The sequence below is a fragment of the Xiphophorus couchianus genome, chromosome 5, assembly GCF_001444195.1.
Source record: "Xiphophorus couchianus chromosome 5, X_couchianus-1.0, whole genome shotgun sequence".
Lineage (NCBI taxonomy): Eukaryota > Metazoa > Chordata > Actinopteri > Cyprinodontiformes > Poeciliidae > Xiphophorus > Xiphophorus couchianus.
This window is the reverse complement of record NC_040232.1, coordinates 25,303,094-25,326,114: the sequence shown is the minus strand read 5'-3', so window position 1 is coordinate 25,326,114 and position 23,021 is coordinate 25,303,094. Positions and strand designations below refer to the sequence as shown.

The 23,021-nt window shown below is 40.0% G+C and overlaps 1 long non-coding RNA gene across 1 annotated transcript; it reads left to right on the top strand.

The window, feature by feature from the left end:
* The first annotated feature begins 481 nt into the window (after nt 1-481).
* On the top strand, nt 482-21,787 carry LOC114144075 (uncharacterized). The gene is made up of 2 exons (XR_003595400.1): nt 482-755; nt 20,372-21,787. It is a non-coding gene; the product is annotated as an uncharacterized LOC114144075 (long non-coding RNA).
* Nucleotides 21,788-23,021: the final 1,234 nt, after the last annotated feature.

Genomic DNA, 23,021 nt, shown 5'->3' with positions numbered 1-23,021 from the left:
TATTGCTGTTTTGTTACCAGCTCAAGTAGTCAGTGAAACATTGATTAACGTATTTGATGCATACTTGCTGGATGATTTTGATGACATTTGACAAAATGTAATGTTTTTTGCTCGTTTCAGAATCGATGGTTGTATGATGTTTTTTTTGTTTAAAGACTTTTACTGCCTTGCTGCTGAAATGTGCTCTATAAATAAACTTGTCTTAAAAGCAAAACTCCAGTTTGGAAGCTTTAACCAATACTGGATGTCATCATGTTTCCCTCATGTCAATTAATGAACACTTTAATGAGCATGACTTTAAATTCTACTTCAGCTCCCGAACTATTGCAGCGGTCTGCTGATTTCTATAGCAACCATCCCATTATCAAATCACAAAGAGAAAGAGCGATGTTTTCATGCAAAAGGAAAGGCTGGAGAGTGTTGTAAATATTCATACGCGCTTTAAGCGTCAGTGTTTGCGCGCGTGCGAGTGGATTCACGTGACCATGTCTCCAAGCAGCAGAGAGACGAAGCAGAGACTGACGTCAAGCGGCCAGCCTTGGGCCTTGTCGTGTGTGCGGCGTCTGTTCAGGCCAGCCGACAAAATCTGGAGAGCCACGACGCCCGCTGCGAGGCCGCGCGACATACCGAGCGAGCTCCACGCGCTGACGCCGGCCTCGTATGGCCGAACCGACGCCTAATTAGCAAGAGGATAGAATTAGAAACACACGCGCTATGACATTTCACGCGTTCAAGTGGAGAGTACGGTCATTCCAGTTAAGTAAACCGGCTTGACTTTTTTCTTTACATGTCGGTAGTTTGTGGGTTTGTGGGTGATGACGTTTGAGTTCCTGCTGAAGGTTTCTGTTTTGTAGCGGGCTGCACAGTGGCGCAGTTGGTAGCACTGTTGCCTTGCAGCAAGAAGGTCCTGGGTTCGATACCCGGTCTTTCTGCATGTTCTCCATGTGCATGAGTGGGTTCTCTCCGGGTACTCCGGCTTCCTCCCACAGTCCAAAAACTGTCAGGTTAATTGGTCTCTCTAAATTCTCCCTAGAGGTGTGTGTGTGAATGGTTGTTTGTCCTGTATGTCTCTGTGTTGCCCTGTGACAGACTGGCGACCTGTCCAGGGTGTACCCTGCCTCCCGCCCGGAACTTAGCTGGAGAGACACCAGCAACCCTCCCGACCCCATTAGAGACAAGGGTGAAAGAAAATGGATGGATGGTTTCTGTTTTGTGCTGATGACGAGCTGCTCAGGCAGAGGGCGCTCTGAAGGACTGCTTTGTTTACTCTCATGTTGTGGAAAACCTTTTAGTTTTATCCATCCTTTGTTATTCAGACATAAATCTATCGATTTATAAAGTGGCATGTCCTTTGTGTATGAACCCTAAATGGGGATAAAAAGTAGTTAGGCAAAATGTTTACAATGTGCTGACACATGCATTTCCTGGTTTATTAGGTTGCTTCCAAAATGCGTACCCCTTAAAACTTTTCAGGTTTTGTCATTCTGCAATGGTCAAACTTGAATTCTTTTGCAAATAAAAACCTGAATGTTGCAGGTCTTGATCCTCAATTCTGATATTTTACTGGAATCAGATTTTGTGTTGTTTTTGTCATTGTCATTTATGCTACTTTTTAAATGCAACCCGTAATCAGACTTGAACGGTTTACGTCTCCGAAGTGGCCCGCATGCGCAGATGAAGAACGTTGATGTCACTGTTTACGAAAGCCTCTTCTATACGGATCAGCTTTAAAATTGAGAGATGACAGTATTGTAAAAAACAAAACAACAACAACAAAAAATGACAAAGCACAACTAACAGCAGTGGAACCTTTAAGAGTTGTATGGGATGTGCAGTCACAGCTAAGTTTGGTGGGATGGTGATGTGATTCGCTCCACTGACACCGACTTCTTTCGGATGTTCTGAATTGTAATTTTAAGCCACTGTTTACATCCGGATTTACCGCAATTTACTTCTTTTGGGTCAGGATATAGACTCGCACCTCTAAACCGGGTAAAGCTCTGGAAGCCTTTTCGAGCTTTATCCGTGGATGATAGTGAAAACCGTTTTAAGAAAGAGATAAGAAGACGCAGTTTTATAAGCTTATGAACTGGTTTCCAAGGGTTACAGACAAAAGTTTAGAGTTTCCTGGAAACTCTCCGAGGTTTGTTTGGGAACTATCTACTTTGTCCAACCGTTGCCAAGCTGCCTCAAAAGCAGAGAAAGAGACAGAAACAAGAGACCTGGGGCACAGTGGAGGAGCTACCTTTATGGCTGTCACGCCCGCCTGTCAGGTGCAACTGGATCTGACCAAATCACTACAGTACAAGTCATCACACACCTCACATCAAAGACGTAAAAGTCGGATGAAATGCGACGTGACCTTTCAGACTGCGGATGCTTTGAAAACAGCCAGATTCGTACTGGATTTAGTTTATGGAAGTGGCATGAATCAGATTTTTGTGTGTGTGTGTGTGGGGGTGTGTGTGCGTGTGTGTGTGTGTGGAGAAAAGATTGGCATTATGCCACTCAGACTGCAGTGAAAAAGTCAAACGTGGGTCACATATGGGCAATAAAAGAAGAAGAAAAAAAAAAACAATTCAGATTTCGGTCTCATTTCCTCGGTGTGTGAATGTAGCCACAGAGTGCGTTACTGCATGGAATCTCACGGGTTCGCAAATATTTCGCCACCGCCGATTTCGACCAGTGCGAACGACTCTATCCGTGTCACACGTCGTAATTCAAATCCACCTTCACCGTTTTTCCAGAAGCCATTCCTCTCTCCCTGCATTTCCTTCAGAGCGCTGTGTGCTGCCGTCCCCTTTTCCTGCGCAGGATAGCATGTGTTCATTCAAACATAAGTTGTCTTTTTCTGCTCCTTCAATTACAGGCACCAATGAATCAGAATGTCAAGAGTGGTTCAACTGTTCCAAATTACATGTAGGTCATTAAAGTTCAGCACTGACTCATCACTGATCCCTTTTCCACACTTTGTGCGTTCACCAGACCGGACACACATAAACAATGAATATTCTTGTGAGTTTGGGGAATTCTGGAAAAAAAAAACTTGTCTTCCTGTTGACTTGCTCCATTCCTTGAAGAGTTTTCATATTTTGTGGGATGGCTCAATGGGAGAAATGTGCGCAAAACGATTGTATAACTCAGGCATGGCATGTGGAATTGAACGCTTCCTATTTCTGCTATAAGACGAGACGGCTCTCAGGTTGGTCGAGCTCTCATTGGGTCATTTTTTTAAAAGTTTATTCATTAGCTGATGCTTAAAATGTAATTTTCCCCTCTCTTATACTGTGACATTCGGTGTGGTAAAAAAAAACAACCCAAAAACAAAGCACATTGCTCCTTACAAATTTATTGTGTTTCAGAACTCTACTGAAAAATGTCATTAAAACATTTTAATATCAGACAAACATAACCCGATAAAACACAAACAGCAGCTTCAAAGTTATGTTTGACTTGTTAAGGAAGCCAAGCCAATTATTTAAAACAGAGTCGCAATATAAACCTGCTAACTGGTTTAAATGGCCGTTCATTTTCCCTTTGAGATCAAAAAAGTATTTTTTTTTATTTATTATTTTAAATTTAGCTGAAGCTAAAAGTGCAGCATCTTCATTTTTAATTCATTGGTAATGTAAAACTGTGAAAGTAAAAAGCAGAACTGGTCCTAGGGACCAATCAGCTATGGTTTCTGTGCCAGCTCATGTCATTCAGTTTAATTTTACACGGCAAAAAGACACATTTTTACCAAGTAATTTTGGTCAAATTTCTAGAGAAAGTATTTTATACTTGAAATGAGACAAAGGTGACTTAAAAGTAACATTTAGGAGCTTATTGATGAAAAACTACCCCACCAGCAGATTATTTCCCTGATAACTGAAATAATCTCCCACGTTATAAGTGGAAACATCTGCCAATGGAGGAAGCATTTTTTCATTAATATTAATTATTTAAAATAAGCTCTTATATCTTGCTTAAAATTTACTTGTTAGTTTTGTCTCATTTCTAGAGTACTAAGATATTTACACTATAAACTAGACCAAAAATTTGGGAATTTTTTTTGTTTTGTTTTTGCAGTTTATTTTTTCAGTACAGGGTCCATAACAGAGACCAGGACCAGTTCTACAGGGGCACTGGGCCCAGTTGACCCCTGTCTAGAACCGCCCATGATGTCAGATGTAATTTTACTTCCAGAATTGTGAACCTTTTACTTGTCAGCCTCAAGTGTTTTTACAAATAAGTCTTAGAGGTCAATAAAACGTTAGTCTGAAAATGTGAGACAAGTCTTTGTGTTATTTTTAGTCAACAGTGGCGTTGGCCTTGAAACTCTCACAGATTCCACGTCGGTCCAGATTCTTTCTTATTCTTGTGTTATGATCATATTTAAGCCTACTTCATGGTTTCGGACATATTTAATTAAAGTTATGTCTTGATTCTGCATTCCTTAAAATATTGACAGCTACATCTGGTTAGTGGAAGTGAACAAAAAGTTGTAGTTGACTGCGATAGTTTTAACCGAAGGGGCTGTCAATTTTTCATGCATGACTTGGTTGGTTTTGGGTTGGGTTTTTTTTCCCCCCTTAATAATAATTTTGTATCTCCCCTGGTTATCTATGACTTTTATTTAAAATAGTTTGATGATTTGAAACATCTGCAGTGGACTGGCGACCTGTCCAGGGTGTGCCCCGCCTGCCGCCCGAAACGTTCTCTGGAGACTGGCGCCGGCGTCCCTCCTGACCCCGCTAGGGAAAAAGGTGCAAGAAAATGGAGGGATGGATGGATGTGAAACATTTCAGTTTCAAATATAGCAAAAAAATATGCACTATCAATAAATCTGCTCGGGGCCAAATACTGTTTCACTGCACCGTTTATCATTACTGACATTTCTAAGAATTCCTTTTTTATTAGTAAGATTACTCAAGCCAGGCTATATCAACCTCTTCGGAAAGATGATTTCTCACAAAGGGAACAAAACGTGTCACGCTCACTGGCTCTTATGTCTGTCATGACAATGATAAACAGTGTTGGCCTTGACAGAGAATGCACTCTCTTTGTGCTCTCGTTTGAAAATTATTCATTTGTTTTGCATGCTTGGTACACCAGTCATATTTGTCTATCAGGCACAGTCCACAGCCAGACTCTTAACATCCTCTCCTTAGAGCCCAGACAGACAGACAGACAGACAGTCTGCTAAGCTGTTAATGGATTCACACTTCACCCATCAAATCCTCAGTCAGCTTATGGAAAAGAAGCTGACTGATACTGACCCGTCTCAACAAACAAGAAAACCCACTGCTGCGTTTACTCTGTTGCCTTTTCTACCTCGGTTCAAGCCGTACTGTGTAGGTTCAGTTGTAGGATTAGGTTTTAGGGGTGCTGCTCCACAGTTCCGTCGCATGATTTTGGCCAGTCAGTGAAGAACCCTTTGATGGGGTTTGCTCAGAGATCTGACTTAGGACACAGCGACCAAAAGATTGGCCGTGCTTACGGCTTGTGTTGGGGCTAACGCAGGAAGGCCGTGGAGAAGGATTTGTTTTTGGTGTGTTGGCCTCAAGAAAGCTCTGGCAAACCATTTGACAGCTGCAGACGGGGAACGCAGGGCCTTTCCTGTGCTGTGTTTGGTTTGGACAGAGGAATACAGACCCGCAACTGAGGATGTTAATGAGAGGTGAAAGGGGTTCTCTGGGATCTTCCATAATATGGAGGAGACAAAATCTGACGACTCAGGGGAATCTACTACCTTGGGAAAAATTGTGAAAGTAGTAAAAACTTTTCTTTTTTGTGTGGAAGAGATTCAATTGAAATGCTGAAGGCTGTTGAGATTATGGGAGGCTGATAATCTCAGGTGCTTTTCCTCACCACAGGTGAGGCGAAGCAACACTGTCATCCTCGTCTTTAAGATTATGGAAAAGCTTACTGTAGTCCTTCATGATTGCTGAATCTTTGATACAAGTTGGGCTATGTGGCTTTTGTCCAAGGAATAAAACGGTAAATAAGGCCTAATCCTTACAAGGTTGTAGATTTGGAAACTCATAGAATTCATAGAAACTATCCAAGTTTCCCTTCTTGACCAGTACTCCTGACATCAGATGAACATGTAGACCAAGGATGGGCAACTCCAGTTTTCAGGTGTCCTGCAACTTTTGAGTCTTTGCATCAACACACCTGAGAAAAACAAAGAGGTAGTTCAACTGTTTGATTGAGGCGTGTTGGACCAGGGACACTTCTAGAAGTATTAGGACACTGGACCTGGAGGACTGGCGTTACCCACCTCCTCATATAGTATCAGTTATCCACCTAAAGATGTAACAACCATTAAAAATGTGCAGTTTCTTTATGCAATAAAACGGATTAATAGGGTAAAGCAGCACATTTAACTACTCTTTGTTTTTTGTCACTAATTGATTGCTGAGTCCCTGTTTTGTGTCCTAAGTCTGGACCAACAGAGAAAGACTGATCAGACAATTAGAGAGACGAGAAACTAAAATTATTAGTGAATAAATCAATGAATAAGAATGTTAAAAACATACTGCAGATATTCAAGAGATTGACATCTGTAGGCAGTTTTTTCCCCATAAAGCACTCATTTTTTGCAACACAGTGATACAATACTACACTATACTTTACAAAACAATCCATCAGGACATGTTGCTTTATCATGTCGTATACATTTTTATCCTAGTGGTGTGTACATTGTCCTTCCGAGAGCCAAATGAGTCCATCTGCATATCTAACCAGGTCATGAATGGTAGGAATGTAAATCTTTCAAGACGGGACAAGCACCAACGCACATCTGCACAGCCACCCCTCTGCTTCATCTACACTAATTTATGTATCAAACCTCGTCTATCTTAACAAGTCACTTTTAAAGTAGAGTAGCTAATAGTGAGAAATCGTCTCTATTAGCTTGATTAGCATTGCCTGGATCTTGTTAAGACCAATAAAAGTTCCAGGTTTATGTGATGATAAAGTTTTGGTTTCCGGAGTTTATTGTTGTGATGAAACGTCTCCATTTACGTTTTTTTTTTTTTTTTTTTTTTTTTTTTGTACCAATGTTTAGTGATTAAGAAGCCATTTAAAAGGAAACTATTTTCTGGCTCCGAAAGGGTGAGAGAAAGCAAGACTTTCTGAAGAAACAAGTAATGGTGAACAGCTTTTGTAAAAAAAAAAAAAAAAGTATAAAAATAAAAGAAAATAAAGTTGGGTTTCATTAAGGTTTCACTCTTAATTTACATACAGAGAGTTATTTTTGTTATCCAAACAATGCTAACAGTTCTCACTAAGTGCCAGTAGATGCCAAAGACAGTTTAAAACATGATTTTGTCTTTACTTAAAAAAAAAAAAGTAACAAACCTGTTTGACAGGGACTGCCGTCTCACACTGTGACGTTACTTTTCTGTCTATAACAAATTCTGCATCTCTACTATTAAGGTGTCATCCAATGTTCTGGTTGATGGATGGATTTTTAAGGTTTAATCGTCTTATTTTCAAAGTTAAGTGTTGTGTAGACAGATTGTCCAGATTGCCAGTCAATGCCCTTGACATCCATTCTCTCCTTTATTCCCACAGTTCTCCATTTACTGGCCTGCTTTCACAAACATTTGTGTTCCAGTTTTTCGTCCAATAGCAAGTAGTCTTTGTTCTTGTGAGAACAATCGATAGTGCTTTTCCCTTGTTAATATGAATATTAAATGCTTTCCTAATGGTTTTTGAGCATTTTAAATTCAGAGGTCAGTATGCCTTCTCAACAGATAAATAAACCTATGATAGCCTCTGAAATATTATACTCTACCCTGTTTTTTTTATTATTATTTCTTGCACAACTGTGCAACTCTGGCTTGTTTTATTTTCTGAGAAAAGAAACGGTACGATTTGCTATAGTTCATCTGAGAACAATCAGGTCAATCTGGAATGAATTTACCTTTTGCAAATTCATTCCGAAAGGAATGTATTTGCATTATAAAACACCAGGACATGTTGCTTTATCATGCGAACGAAGGGAAATATTACCGGTACATGATACCATGTAATTGTTAATGCATTGATCTTTAATGACAACAGTGCAAATGACATGCTGGGGACAGGCGGCTTAACGAGTACAGAAAGAAAGATTAGGCCAACAGGGGAAAAGAGAATGACTCAAATCGTAGACATTTGTTTGACTCTTTTTTTTTTTTTTTAGTTATTTAATCAATTTCATGTTTTGTCACGTTAATGTTGAGCTGCTGTTACACTGTATCCCATTTTGTTATTATGTTACACGGTTAGAGTCTTGTCATGTTTTTAAAGAATAGTTGTTATTTTTCTGTATTTAGTGCGTATGGAAATGAAAACATGTGACCTGTAGTGGTTTGTTTGTTTGTTTTTTGTAATTTAAGGGTCATCTGGGGGTTAGAATTCAATGCACTATGAGTGTTTATAAGTGGTCAAGAAATTAGTTGCTATCATTAGAAGGTAGGTCATCTTGCCTCAGTGGAAGTTGGCAAATCTTCCTCAGAGCAGACAGAGAGTCTGCATGGTGTAGCATAAAGTAAATGATGTAGTAAACCGGACATTGCTGAAAGTTTTAAGTAGCAGTACTGCTACTTTAATGGTAGCAGTAGTGCATACATGCGGTGTTCATTTTTAAATCTTTAAGTGGCATCCTGGACCCATGAGCCATAGATCACTAATCAATCTATCTATTAGTGATCCAGCAAATCTTCCTGTTGCTCCCGTAAAAGTATAAGAACGTACGTTTGCAGTGACGTCTCTGACACTGTGCACCTTTCATCTCGTACATTTGATATTTTGAAAACTCATTTTAAAAACTATCATCACTCCCTGGCTTTTGATACTATCCAAATTGATTTTGTTTGTGATGTCGTTCTTTCGCTTTAATTGATTTCCTACGAGTCATACAGCACTCCTCCAGTCAGATCTTGTAGTTTTTAAATGGGCTTCATAGCTAAATTGACTTGACTTGACCCAAGTGTGTATGACATGTCAACATTGTGACTCTGCTACTATGGAACACTTTCAAAAAAATAAATAAATAAAATAAAATAAAAAAGCCTTGGCTTGGATTCCTTGCTGATCAAACTGTGCATGCCACAATGCCAAATGTGAAGGAATGAAAAGGTGAAACATGTTTTCTTTTTTTCTTAAACCTGTTTCTCTTATTAAGTCAGTTTAATCTAAGGCATCCATACCACCGTCTGAGATATTTATTAGTCTGTTGTTGTTTTTTTTAGATTTAATAATCTCCGTTTGTTTTAAACTAAAGCCATTATGGCTCAAATGTGAATTTTCAACCGTCTATCTGCATCCTGACATTACAGTTGACACCACTGTCTTCATCTCTTGGTAAGGAGAGCCTGCAGCTTTAATGGCCTTTCCCATTCAAGGTCATATTTTAGTTATGGCTTCCAAATCAGCTCCTCACAAACCTTGGATGATTTATTCAAACTCTTTAAAAAAAAAAAGATCAAAGTTTGATGCTTTGGAATCAAAGAATCTAAAAGAGGGGGGAGTTTTTAAAGACACATGGTTTCAAGATGTACTAAGAGTGTAACAAAAGCGGATCAAAAGATTTCCGTCAGATGTCCAGTCCTTTTCATCTGCTGAAGCGCCACCGGCGCAGAGCGACCAACCTCGTCCATCTCGCTTTTTGGCAGCGGCCGCTTGAGAAGTCCGTGTTTCTGTCTGCTCCCATCGCTTGACTGTGAGCAGGAGGGCCTTTTGGAACGTGAGCGTTTACGGTGCCGCGTTTTCCACGTGGTCACAGGCGGCTGACTTGATGTGTGGAAATGTTCTCCACTTTCTGTCACGCCGATGAAGTAGCGCCAAGATTAAATGCGATTATATTATGGAAGAAGTGAGTGTTTGTTTTAATCGTGCGCAAATTTACCGAGTTTAGTTAGAGGTGCAGGGAGACGAGAGGTAATGGCTGAATGAGTTACAGTATGAATATGGAGCATGGGAGAATTGTAGCCCCCAATCTGTCCATATTAGCAAAAGCAGCAACCAAACAAGCCGGTGTGATTCAGTGCGTAAAAGTTTACGACAAACTGAGTGAGAGGGAGTTTATTACCAACTCAAACTTTTGAAACAACACATTTTGGGGGATCCTGACCTTTGACCTTCCTTCTGCCTTGTTTGTCATTCGTCACTGAAACAAATGCCTGAAATAAGCAAGAATCAGTGCAAGTCCATCGATGCGTTCAAGTTCGCTCAAGCAGATCTGGGCATGTTCACACCAGCAGCTTCACACTCATCTGCACTGACACCGAGTCCAAAGTATCTAAAACGGGCCCACTGACATCCAACCTCATTAGGATGTCATCTAGATTAGAATAATTCTTTGCTAGCATCAAATGATTTTTTTTTGTTTGTTTGATTTTTTTTATAACATACCTGCAGCACATTGAAAAAAAAAAAAAATGCTGGTATTTTACCGTAAATTAGAGACGTTTTTGTTTACAGTACAGATTTATAAAGCACTATATTATCACGTGAAGCCACTGTACACTTTCTTGGCAGTCAGAATTAGCTAATGACACCAGCCAATTGCCGAGCGAGGTTTGCGAATTGTGCCGCACATACATTATAAATGACGACGGAATTTTATTTATCAAAATTGTCAGGGACCGCTCGACTGACTCTGTTTTCCTGAACTTTTTTATTTCTTCCTTATCATTCGCGACACCTCATCCACAAAACATGCTAAGTGTAGCAGGTATAAGCAATCGGGTCACAGCTGCTGCACAATCCGGCTCCGGACGGCGGACGGACGGCGGACGGACTGCATCGACGAGCCGTAAAAGTCGAAGCGCTTTCACCCGACGAGTCGCACTCGCCACTTCCCACAGCAGTTTGCACATGACGAAGCAATGTGGGATTCGCTTCGCTGCCAATCAACGCGTGATGACTATAGAGGGGAAGCCGCATCCCAAATGTCAAGGGGGTGGGGGGAAGGAACTCTGCCATGCTGAGTCACGCCTGACCTTTAGCCCTGATAGCAACAGGCGAGTGAGAGACAGAACGGGAAAAAAGAAACTGTAAAGTAAAAATACTGACAGAGAAAGCCATCTTGGAAATCTCCCTTTTTATTCAAATTAATCAGCCGTTACTATATTTAGTTTTGAAAATGTACATGTCGCATGTTGACATAAACAAAAGTTTTAAATGAAAAGTAGTAGTTTGAAGAAAAAAAAAAAACGTTCATAGTCTACTTCTCTCAAAAGTCAATTCGCTGCAGCACAAGCAATTAAACACAATACAAACATACTTATGTACATTTTTACATATGAAGATAATAATAATCTCTACTGAATCAATATGCTTCATTACATCTTGGTAGAATATTATGTTTTATTATTTTCTTAAAAGTAAAAATAGAAGAAACGTGACAACGTTGCATATGTTAATTTCTTTTTTTTTTGCGGCGCTAGTGGCTCGTATTTTTTGTACAGTAGGCAGACAGGAAGGAGGGTGAGGAGAGGGGGGAAGACATGCGGTAAAGGTCGTCGGGACCGGGAGTCGAACCCGCGATGTCCGTGTCGAGGACTAAGGCCTCCAAGCGTGGGGCATGCTAACCCCCTGCGCCACCACAGCACGCCCCCATATGTTAATTTCTAACTGGGGTTTTTTTTTTTTTTAATTTCTGATCTTCTCAAATTATAAATGTTTCTTTTAATAAACCCTTTTTTTTTGTAAATGTGCTGGTAATGTACTGTTATGTAAACATAACTTGCAGAATATAACAGTCCGCCAAGTCGTGAAATTTCATGAATTTTAAGCTGAAGAACAACAGATTTGTTGGATCTCTGTCGCTTATGAATCTCCCTCCGGCGCTGTGATTAATCACTGTGCTCCACTTTGTAAGCTTGAAATGTAAATATTCACGTTGTATAAGTGAAGGTTTCATTGGCTCATAAACAACATGTCTTAAGATCCTTGGCTTTCCAGGTATTCATATACAGGAAGGTCATCTTGTTTCCAACGTCAATTTAAAAGCATCAACTTTGAACTGCTTGTGCTTCAGTCGGAGGATAACTCATCGTTGCAATAAGTACATGTTACGTTGGTTTTATATAAAGTCCATCGTGTTGTTGTTTTTAAAGTGAAATTTGCTGCTCAGCACACCAGACTGACTCTCCCTTTTGCTCCGATTGTCTCTCACCGCGGAGATCTTCGAGAGGAGCCGGGATGTTTTGGACCGACAACAAAGCCGTACAGATTTACATCAGTGTGGTCGGTTTCTCATGCACAGCATGGCGTCCGTGTTTAAAAGGCGACCCGCTGCGTCGGTACAGAGAGACGCTGTTGGCCTTGGCCGCGCCACTTTGTGAATTATTGGAAAGACGTGTGACTCTTCGGTCCAGTTCTGGCGAAACCGTGCAACAGTTGAGTGAACCAGGACGTTCGTGTGGATCTGCGGAACACCGCGGACAATCAACCTACAGTGAAATCTCAATTGTTCCGATGTTCCTACGTTTTTATTTTCTGCTTTCTTAATTTTTCGTGTCCCACTTTCACTTTTCGGATGCCGGTCGACTCGCAGGCCAATCGAGATGTTACATTTCCCACCGCGTTCCGCCTCTCCGGGTCGAGCGTTGAAGCAGCTGCCATGTTCAGCTGAACTTGATCGGCGTGGACGGCTTTTAATCGTCAAGGGCCAAAGTCTTCTGTGTTGGTTGGCACAATAGCGACTGATGGCGTTTCCTGTTGTAGGAAGGGACGTGCTGGATCGTTTCACAGTTCGGGGTTATTGTGGTTGAGCCTAATAAGAAGCAGAATCCAATTTCTGCAAGTCTGGCACACAAACGAGTTATAAAAGACGAAAAGAAAGAACACGGATTTGGAGAAGGCCAGAATAAAAGAGAATAGTATAATAAACCAGCATGGAGAGAGAGGGGGGGGGGAAATAAAGAGGAAAGAAAAAGAAAGGCTTGATCCCATTATTGTTTCAGCTGAGGAGAAGCTGCAGCTAGCGGGCTTTCAGACAAAAGCTCTGCTGTGCAGGCAAAATGTCTACAATTATAGCTCTATATCATGAGGAGGTGAGCGGCACATGTGGTCACGCATGTCAGGGGGAGATGGATATATTGTCTCAGCTACTCCTCTGTCAGGTTTATGTGTCCCCTGGTTGTGGCAAGCGTTATCTTTGCACAGTCTTGCAGTCAGCTGACGCCTGTTCGCTCTCCAGTGTGGTCGGAGCGGAACCGGAGGCCAGAGCAGCCGCTTTGAAAGGATGTCAGGTTATACACTATAAAAAAAGAACAAAAAAAAACGTAGACTTTACAGTACATCTACATCGCTGTAGATGCACAGCAGCTGGGGTTGCCGAAATTCCACCGTATAATTACGATACAATCCTGGCTGCCAGTATTTTACCGTATTTTAGAAAATACGGTAAAGTTCTGTCGACCAAAACTGCCAGTATTTTACCGTATTTGCTAAAATACGGTAAAATACTGGCAGCTGTGGTTTTTCCTTAGTAAAATTGGCCATACTGGCCGAGGTATTACGGTATAATATTTTGGCAACCGTGACTCTAGCAATTCAGAACTGTAAACTTTTTATGCAATTTACTATAAAAACAAAACATACACCGTACTCTATAAGTGGATAACACTGCAGGACTTTGTGATATATTGACATTTTATTGTAAAAATAAATCAACTAAATTACTGGTAGTTGTTGTTACCCAAATTTTACCATAAAAATGACAGTACAACACACAAGGAAATGTAGTTTATCAGCATTTCAATATAGAAAGTTATAAATAAAATAAGTCCAAATTAAACAAAGTATAGACTATGACTAATCCACTTAAAGACACAATTTCTATTTAAAATTCAATTAACAAAAACCAGCTAAAAAAAATGGTTTCCTGTCCAGTTTCCTCACGGTATTACTGAGATCTGACAAAAAACAGCACATGTGTCCATATAAAAGATAACCTATAGTATAAGAAAAACATAATAAAAGGATTCTTGCTCTGGGTTGAGAGTAACAAACCACTGAGTCCAGACTTTGCTCAGGAGGGTGTGCAACATGAGTATGGTCTTCCCAGTCACAGGTTGAGATTGAGACTCACAATGTTGTCAGTCGGGTGTTTACTGCGAGATCCTCTCAGAAACAAAGCAAACGTTAGAATGATGCGCTGCGTGAACGTAACATAAACTCAGCATCCGTTTAAATGTTTGTTTCGCCCAGTTGACTTGCACACATGCGTACATGGAGCCTGGAACTTTAACCAGGCACTGTGGTCTTTTCTGACTGAAAATTCAAAAGTTCTGAAACCTTTGTTTAAACAAGTGTGATCCCCTCTGCAACCAGACAAAAAAAAACCTCAGATGAAGACCTATTGTTTCAGGGAATTTTCTATCTTCATCCTTCCATTCTCCCTTTTAGAAAAAGCATGTTTCTCTTTACAAATTAGTACTTTTTTTTTGACCTCTCATTCAGGATAGATGACACAAGACAAACTCAATGCACAAAGATTCTGGTCTAATACCACTGTCTTGTTATATTTCCATGTTCATGATGAGTCATTTCCTCATCAAAACATGTTTGCCACGTCCTCGGCTCTCCATGGCAGACAAGCAACACAATAATTTGAAGACCGAACAAGTAGTTTTAAGAATTTAAATTCTGTTCTGATAAATTCACCCAAACTGAGAAAAACTGCAAAAATATTTAAGATTTAAATTTCCTTGTCTTAAAACCCAGTAACTGTCATGGACCCAGTGACTTTAATGTAAGTATTTTGGGGGGGGGTGACAGTCAAGAGGTTAAAGAAATGAAATATTATTAGATCTGATGCAAAGCTTTATACTTCCAAGTATTACCAAAGCATTTAAACAAAAACTAACATGTTCCTCACAGTTTTAACTTGCATGCATCAACATTTTACACTCAAAGTAATTCATATGAATTACTGAAACAAACCTGAAAAAGTTGCTTCTGCCATTAACAATAACTTTACACATACGCAGTCTAAAGTGGACCTGAAATATTTGAAGCATCTAAATATATTCATACCGTCGTTCCTACAGAAACTTTAACGGAAGATTTGCATCTGGGAAAACTAGTACTAAATGTTCCATATAGCAAAAATCTCCAGCTGCAGTGCATGTACATAAACAGCGTGGCTCAGACATTACAGGGAAACATTTATCAGTTGGTTAAAGTTAGATGCAGAAATGTGTTGTCCTTCTCCTTCTCCTCCTGAACGCGCAAAAATAGCAGAAACTTGATTTCAAAGATAGTAACCGGATCCTGATAAGTATCAAGGCCTACCATGAGCTAGCACCTGCTAGTTAGCAGCATTAGCTAGTACACTGGGACTGTTAATACTGTGGTGAGTTCAGGACACCACAGTATCTTGAACCACCACTCAACTACAGGATCAGAGTTTAAAGAATCTTGCTGATGCTGTAGGATCAAGCAGAAATACAAACTACAGTAGATAATTCTTTGTTTACATGACAAATAACAGTGACTCCATTAACTGTAAACCCTGCTGTTTAACACAATAACAAAATGAAAAACTCTCCAGATTATTCTCGACTAATAGCATAATATTTAAAACCAGGTTTGTGATTTGTGAAAACTACAATAAAAGTTGATTTCACAATTTTTATGCATCTGGATCACACTACAACTGCTCTTTATTGAAGTTTCACAAATCAGATAAAGGTGTCATAAATCCCACACTTGGTTTTAAATATTTTTCTATTAGTTGAGAATAATCTAGTCCAGGTTTGAAGAGTCTAGGTGTTGTAGTTTTTTAGAGTAAATTAAAGATGCCGACGGTAGTGAAAAATTAGGTGGAGTCGCCCTTTAGCCATTTCCCAAATTGGAAGCTGCATTTGGAAACCAACTTCAGCTTCGTCCAAGCAGCAGGGACTAACATTTCTCTTAATGTACAACAAATCTATGGTCGGCATAAAATTAAATAATCCCAATTACATCATTTAATCAAACCCTCTCATAAATGATGGTGGCGTCAGCGGTAGAAGTTTGCCCTTCAATCGGTGGATCTCCAGTTCAATACCTGGTCTACCTTTGAGATTTCAGTTTGATATATAAAAGGCCTTATAAATTAAATTAATTATTAACAAACAAAAGAAAACAAAATATCACACCACCATTCTATTCTTTGTAAATAACTTTCACAGTCTGGTTTACAGTTTTACATCATAGATATAAACATCAGCAAAAGTTTTCATTTTGTCCGATCAATACCGTTAATTTTAGGGTAATTAGCTGCTGGCAATATGACAATATTTTTCTATGAATTTTACAATTACTTAGATTTTTACAATAGATTTCTGTGTTTTTTACATTTCATGATTGTCAAAATCACTTGAAATATATGTTTGAGTTATTGTAATTCCATGTATTTTCTACGGTAATAAAATGTTTTGGATATTACAGTGAGAAACTGTTGGTATTTTACCATTTTTTATCTTGAATTTATGGAGTTTTTTTTAACATTGTAGTCTCTGGATTTTGGAACAGGAAGGCTGAAGAACGGCTGAGTTTTACTGCAGCTAAAGCTAAAGCTAAAGCCCTCGACAAGTTAACTAGCAAACCTTGTGAAAGTATTTACACCCCTCGAATCTTTTTCACATTTTGTCAAATTGCGACTACAAACTTAAGTGTATTTTATTGGGATTTAATGTGACAGAGAAAAACAAAAGAGTGTGTATTTGGAAGGTTAAAGGGAAAGTGTTATTAATTTATGGCACAATCAAGCAGCTGTTACCTTCAGTTGTAATAAAAATGCTAAATATGTCAGAAATCACGTCAAAGAAATTTGACTTTGTAATTCAACGCCTTGAAACTGGGCCTCTGTTGCTTTAAGAAGCTCCTGCTCTTTCTGAAACTCTGCCTTCAGGAAGTCATCACAACATGGCTCCTCTATTAACCCTTCATCAATGCTTTTACCAGCGTTGCACTGAAAGCATATGTAGTGGATGGTCAATTACACCAAGTGTTTGCTAATTGCTGCTGGCTAGTCTGAAGGAGCTCAGTGGGGGAAGAAGCTTGGAAGCTTCGTCTCTGAGGATGAGCTGCGTTGCCGAAGGCGACTCTCCGGGCTCTCTGAGCGTTTTGCACAGCTGGATGGTTGCCATGGGAAATTAAATTATTTCTCAAAAATACATAAAAGAATCAAAGCCACACTCCAGCTAAGTTTTTTGATGAGGGAATAACATTATAACCTGATGTAAAGCTCAAAACAGCCTGTAGGAGCAAAGTTTTCCTCAACAAATGATCTGAAAAGTGTGTCGTGCCAAGGTATGCAGCCCAAACAAGTGGATGCTTGTTTATCACTACCACCTTTTCCCACAGCTGCAAGTCATTTGAGGTACGTCTCTGGCAGATACATCATTTTCGTCCCCCAATTTTCTCTGCAAAAGCTCCAGACTCAGTCAAAGTCGACTGGAAAAACCAACTGTAACGTCTTGCCACCGAGTCTCAGCTGGATTTAGGTTTCAAGCCAGACCGATTCATTGTAGCGCCAACAGGTATTTAGCGTCATCCGTCTTCCCATCAGCTCTGACCCGCTTCGCTGTTTCGTGCCGCGGGAAACCAACCCTGCAGCTTCGCTCAGCCAACACCACAACAAGGATGATGTGTTCGGGATAATATGCTTTGTTAGTTTTCAGCCACATGGTTCTCCTTACTGCTGTTCCATGAAGGCCAGATATGTAGTGCGCACAACAAATGGTTTTCATGTTAGCTCTTTCCCAGTTACCATGGGCAGATTTGAAAGTTTCCAGTTGTTTCAGAGCAGAGAGTGGATCGGTGATCTGTTTAAAGCTTGGGTTACTTATTTATTTTTTTTAAATAGCCTTGTTTTAAACTTCTTCATGGCTTTAATGGCGCCCTGTCTGCTGTGTTGTTCATGATGCTGTAATATTCTCTAATAAACAATTTAAGGAATTCACAAAACAGTTGGATTTACAGGAACCGGTAATATTGTGGAAAAACTTCAATGTTTTTGTCACTTTTTTTCAGACTAAGTGAAGCATATCTATATTTTACAGATTTATTGTGCAGTGAAATGTTTCAACCAATTATTTCTCTTAGGTTTTTACAAGTTTGGCTCAGATATACTACAAAAACTTAGCGTCTCGGAAAATTTAAATACTACACAAGGGCAATGAAAAAGGATATTTTGAGTGAAATTTCAGCCTTCTGAAAGGTTCATCTCTATTTGCTCAGTACTTGGTTGGGGCTCCTTTTGCTTGAGTTACTGTATCAGTGCAGCGTGGCACGGAGGAAATCGGCAGTGGACGTCCAGGTTGCTTTTACATGGCGGCCTCCATCTCACCTGCATTGTCGGGTCTGATGTCTGCAATCCCTCCATAGATTCTCTATGAGGGTCAGTCCAAATAAAGTCCAGAAACACGGGGCAGCACGGCCGAGCGGCAGCCAGGGCTTGACGCCGGTAGCAACCGGTTACACGCAGGACTAGACAACGAACTGGGCACACAGACGAAAGGGACAAAACGCTAAATGAGACGACAGCTAGACAAGGACCCGACAAGGAACAAAGAACACAGGTGGGGCTAAATACACTGAGGGCAATCAAGGAACGAGACACACCTGGGAAACAATCAAGGGGAAAACAGGACAAGACGGGGACTCATGTAACTGGGTCTATATTGTTAGTTGTATATTTTCACAAAATGTTTTCTTTAATTTATTTGTCCTCTTATACTTGTCTGTCTTTGTGTTCCTCTGTGTCTGCTGTGAGGGGTTTGGTCCTCCAGCTCCGCCCTACTTTCTTCTTCTTTTGTTTGGGGTCCTCCAGCACCATTATAAATGTTAAGTTGTTCATTTCCTCTTCCCTTTTGTTAATCGTTCCACTGGGAAGAGGCAAGTTTTATAATCCATTGTAATCCTTTCATTTATATTGTCCAAATGTTTATTTTTTTTTCTTCTGTATTAATGTCAGGTGTTTTAATATTTTCATTCGAGTTGCTATTATGCATTTATAAGATTTGATGCATGCTAACATTATTATTTTGTATAGATCGGGTTGGAGAACTGGAGCACATGCTACGTGCTAATGCTAATATCTCCCGATTGACAGGCTGAATAAACGGAGAGCCTCCAAACCCAGACTCGGTGTTTTATGGTTTATCCTATCAACACACAACGCAGAACTCCACCGGTCACACTCAGAGACACAGAAAACTCAAAATAAACACTGAGAAAAACTCAAATCATGACACTTTGGACTTCTGAGGTCTTATTCTCCTCCAGCCCAGGGAAGATTGATGTCGGTGCGCAGCAGCTCTCGACTCCAGTCTCACTCCGCTCCCAGAATTCTTTAATCTGCTTGAAAATCCTCTGAAAACTGCCGTTTCCTAACTTTTTCTACTGCACTTTTTCCTCCCACACAACTTTCCGTGATAAAGCACAATGTGAAGAACCCTCTGCTTTAGCAATGACCATTTGAGATTGTTTAGAGGCTCAGGAAAACCTTTGAAGGCGTTTTGAGATAATTAGCTGATATTGTGTGTGACACCATTTTTGAATATTTCCCTTTTTTTTCCACACAATTCCGACCTTCTGAGATTCTAAATTTTGACTTAATTTTCAAGAAATAAAGGCTTGAAATATTTTTGATTTATGTAAAACGAGTCAATGTTACGTCCGAGTTTCACTTTCTGAAACGAAAATATTCAACATTTATTTTATATCTTCTAATTCTTGGAGATTTAAATGCATAGTGAGAAAAAAATAGATTGAGCTGAGTTTTTATGTAAACGTATGTATTCAAATATAGAATGCACACCACACGGTTCTGATTTTTATTTGCAAAATTTTAAAACTAATATAACATTGCACTTTGTTACTTTGTGCTGTCGTCAGTTGCTCCGTCACATAAAAGCTCAATAAAAGTCCAAATTTTCACACAAACAGTTTCAAGGGATATTTTTTACTTTTGGGAGGCACTGCTGCTGTTCAGCTCATGGTGTGTTTGCAGTTTGGAAGTAATTTGCAGCTGTTAATTTCTTTTTTTTATTTTTTTTGAGCATTGCTGGGGTCACCTTAAAGTCATGGCTTACATCCTGGGCCTGTCAGCCAGCAGATCATCCATGCATTACTGCTGCGTTTACTGGCAGAGCTGTCCACTGACTCGCATGGCAGAAACGTACAGCGCCAGAATAAACGTGAACCCCAGAAAAAAATTTTTAAAAAACGGTATAACGCTTGCTTAAAATCTGGTTCGACGACCAAGATGTGGACACCAATTGGATCTTTCTCTCTTTCTCTTCTTCTCCCGTTTTTCTCATCTGTGTTCGGTCATCTCCGTCTCTCCCTTTCTCGCTTCTCATTCCCCCGTTTTTTTTTTTTTGGTTTCCAGATCTTTCCACCGGACTTGTCAGTACTCGAAGGAACCGGCACTGCTGGATCCCCGAAACAACAGGCCACGGTCACGTGTGGGTCTCAGCGTGAACCGGACCGGGACTTGACCCCGGAGCGGCACTGAAACTCCAATGACCTCATGAGGCACAAGAGGAGAGAGGACTTATCCCTCTGGCAAAACAAGCTGCTCAGAGCTCAGAGTTTCAAAAAAAAAAAAAAAATTCTGGGAGAAGTGTCGTCTCCAGACAGCTTGAAATGCTGCAAAGCTGGAAGGCAAGCGTACATGAGACAAAAAAGAAAAAAAAATAACTAACATGCTGGAACACAGACATCCTGTTAGTAGTGATTTAAGGCATGAGGGGACTCTGGGAAATATACCTCATGATAAAAATTTTATATCCTTTATGTAGTTGGAGCCAGGAAGCTGTTGAGCGTAAGGGATTGGGGCGGGAGGGAAAACAGGTAGACGGAGTCTGGTGGAATCTCAGAAATGCGTCCGAAGCTCCCTGTGGAAAGACACAGCAGAACTGGCACTTTTAGCTCTGTGATGATGCAACGCCACGAGCCTGAGGTGAAAGATTCAGGGTTTCCACTGCAGGAGAACAGATTAGAAGCAGAACAATCATAAAGGTGGGACCAGGCTTTCCCCTTCATTTTATTTTTCTTAATTTTTTTAATTTGGTGATTTATAAACCCTACTGCTCTTTAACTACAAAATAAATGGTACGTGTCAAATAGCAGAGGTTATATTAAGCTCACCAAGATAGGATAAAGTATGAATATAGAAAAGAAGTAAGAGAGAAATGTTATTTTTGGTGAAATATCAACGTGGGTCAATCTGTTGACAGGAGGGTTGTCGGTTTAAACCGTTACAAATCTGATCTTTGACCGAACGAAAACGGTTGTTGAAAGCCACAGCCATGTAAGTGATCAATCCAGTGGAAATGCAAGTTCCACAAATATAGATATTTTGGGAAAAGAAAAAAGAGCGTTGGGGGGGGAAAAAAACGAACATGGAGCATTAGCCTGAGCATGCCATTCCCACTGTGAGACACGGTGGTGGCAGCGTCATGCTGTGGGTGTGATGGGAGAACAATTCATCCTTCAACTGGACCATGAACGTAGACATACAGTGTATTCACTGACACTCTCCATACAAGTTTGAGCAATTTAAAAAAAAGAAGATAAATAAAAATGTGAATCGAAGTCGCAAGAAATCACAAGAAATGCGCCAAAGTTTGCGGCTGTGATGTGACAACATGTTGAAGCAGTTTGAGGGGTGTGAATACTTTTCTCAAAATTTTGTTTACGTTCTTTGCCAATAATATCCAGCCGACAGAATGACCTCTTTTTGTTCTTATCAATTTAAAACCCAATAAACTGCATGCCAATGGACACATTTTATGTAAACTAACCCAAAAATATTTTATGTTTTGATTTTAGACTATTAAAATAATCGGAAATGACCAGAATTTAACTGAAATAACGTGTTAAATAGTCTAATATACAGTACAGACCAAAAGTTTGGACACACCTTCTAATTCAATGAGTTTCCTTTATTTTCATGACTATTGACATTGTAGATTCACACTGAAGGCATCAAAACTATGAATAACACATGTGGAAATATGCACTAAACAAAAAAGTGTAAAACAACTGAAAATAGCCTTTATATTCTAGTTTCTTCAAAGTACCAACCTTTTGCTGTGATTACTGCTTTGCACACACTCTGCATTTTCTTGATGAGCTTCAAGAGGTCGTCACCTGAAATGGTTTTCACTTCATAGGTCAACCTGCCCTGTCAGGTTAATAAGTGGGATTTCTTGCCTTATAAATAGTCATGAAAATAAAGAAAACCCATTGAATTAGAAGGTGTGTCCAAACTTTTGGTCTGTGCTGTATATCAAGATACAGGTCAAAGCTCTTGATTTAAAGGGAAATTCTTTCATTCTTTCAAGTACGATCGGAAATAAGAGGCAACTTCTTCCATGTCTTGTTGATGTAAACCAGTCGGTGGCTCCTCACTTCAGTTATGATATTTGATATTTCCACGCTCGTCAGTGGAGCGAAGCATCCTCAGCAGGGTTATATTTACATGTGCTGGGGCAGCCGTGGGCGGCGTGGAAGAGATTCCGCTTGTGCAGGTATGAGAACGGAGATGATTACTGTTATCTTCATCCCAGGTAAGTATAGCTTTAGCTCAGCAGTTCTGGATCCGAGCATCGCTCCAGAGCTACGACGTGCAGCGAGGTTTGTCCGGGGGAAACAGAACACCGGTCGTCAGGCTGCTGAGCTGTTCCGATAGAGCAGTTTATAAGCCTGTAACTGGTGTAATTTTAGCTTTAATGAACACTTGAGGATAGAGGTATGTTGAAAATTGGCCCTCTGTGCCAATAAAACATTAAAATGAAGCTCCTGGCAGCCCCTAACTTTTAAAGTCTTCGTCACTGCTCCACTTGGTGGCTTAGGAGACACATTTTGGAGGAAAAATGTCATTTCACTTTCTTTCTCAACACCTACAACATTAAGAGTACTCCGCTACTCCTGCATCAAACGGTTAATGCCATGGCTGTTTGATGCAGAAGAAATATTATAACTTCCTAGTGTCTCTAGTTTTACTAATATTGTCCTGGCACCACTTTTTATAA